This window comes from Cebus imitator, unplaced genomic scaffold (assembly GCF_001604975.1).
Source record: "Cebus imitator isolate Cc_AM_T3 unplaced genomic scaffold, Cebus_imitator-1.0 Scaffold979, whole genome shotgun sequence".
Classification (NCBI taxonomy): Eukaryota; Metazoa; Chordata; class Mammalia; order Primates; family Cebidae; genus Cebus; species Cebus imitator.
In genome coordinates, this window is record NW_016108294.1 from 19,516 (window position 1) to 21,262 (window position 1,747).

Genomic DNA, 1,747 nt, shown 5'->3' on the forward strand with positions numbered 1-1,747 from the left:
GTTTGAATTTTTTTTTCTGGTGAGACAGGGTCTTACTCTGTCTCCCAGGCAACAGTGCAGTTGTGCAATTTTGCCTCCCGGGTTCAAGTGATTCTCCTGCTTCAGCCTCTGAGTAACCGGGACTACAGACGTACACCACCACTTCTGGATAATTTTTATATTTTTAGTAGAGATGGGGTTTCACCATGTTGCCCAGGCTGGTCTCAAACTCCTGACCTCAGGTGATCCACCTTCACTTAGCCTCCCAAAGTGCTGAGATTACAGGTGTGAGCTATGGCACCCGGCCCTCTTTCTTTCTTTCTTTGAAACAGGGTCTCATTCTGTCACCTAGGCTGGAGTAAAGTGGTGCGATTTTAGCTCACTGCAGCCTCAAACTTGCCAGCTCAAGCAATCCTCCCACCTTAGCCTCCCGAGTAGCCAGAATTACAGGTACCTGCCACCACATCCAGCTAATTTTAAGAATTTTTTTTTGTAGAAACGAAGGCTTACTATATTACCCAGGCTGGTATTGACCTCCTGGGCTCAAGTAATTCTCCTGCCTTACCCTCCTGAGTAGCTGGAACTATAGGTGTGCTCCACCACGCAAGCTAATTTTTAAATTTTTTTGTAGATATGGGGTCTCACTATGTTGCCCAGGGAGGTCTCGAACTCCTGGGTTCAAGGGAGCCTCCCATATTAGCCTCCCAAAATGCTGATTACAGGTGTGAGCCACTGCACCCAGCCTGTTTCAATCCTTAAAACCACTGAGAAGTTGCTGTCACTCTCCCCACAGGAATAAACTAAAGCTTATGAAGAGGTGAACCCCTTACTTGCCAAAGCAGATTTTCTAAACCATTTCTATGTGTTCTCTGATACAGTATAAAGATTACAAATAGGGGCCAGGTGTGATGGCTCACACCTATAATCCCAGCACTTTGGGTGGCTGAGGTGGGTGGATCACTTGAGGCCAGGAGTTTGAGACCAGCCTGGCCAACATGGTGAAACCTTGTCTCTACTAAATATACAAAAATTAGCTGGGTGTGGTGGTGGGTGCTTATAATCCCAGCTACTCGGGAGGCTGAGGCAGGAGAATTGCTTGAACCCGGGAGGTGGAGGTTGCAGTGAGCCGAGATCGTGCCACTGCACTGTAGCCTGGTGACAGAGTGAGACTCTGTATCAAAATAATAATCATAATAAATACATAGATAAATAAAAATTACAAATAAAAAAAAGATTAGAAAGAAGTGTCAGCATGTCCACTGTGGCATTGTTTGGGGGGGTAGAGACTCAGAGGCCACCAGGAGTCCACCCCGGGAGTGGTAAACAATGCAGCTAGAAGCAGCTATTGGAAACAGTGGGGGCTGGGCGCGGTGGCTCAGCCTGTAACCCCAGCTACTCGGGAGGCTGAGGCAAGAGGACTCTTGAGGCCAGGAGTTAGAGACCAGCCTGTGCAACATAGTGAGACCCCTTCTTTACAAAAATTTTAAACATTAGCCAGACATGGTGGCTCATGCCTGTAATCCCAGCTACTCGGGAGGCTGAGGCAGGAGAATCGCTTGAACCCAGAAGTTTGAGGCTATAGTGAGCTGTGATCACGCCACTGCACTCCAGCCTGGGCGACAAAAAGAGACTCTGTCTAAAAACAAAAACAAAACAAAATAAAACTTTGTGTGGATCTTAATATCAGTGGAAAAAATAAGTAGAATGAGAAAGCTGATATAATGCTTTCGTGTAAATTTAAAACATTCTCCCAACTGACAGAGATGGG

At 46.5% G+C, this 1,747-nt stretch overlaps 1 protein-coding gene across 4 annotated transcripts in view; it reads right to left on the bottom strand.

Moving 5' to 3' along the window:
- PRODH2 (proline dehydrogenase 2) overlaps window positions 1–1,747 on the bottom strand; it is a 12,605-nt gene that overhangs the window by 8,067 nt on the left and 2,791 nt on the right. The window lies entirely within an intron of this gene.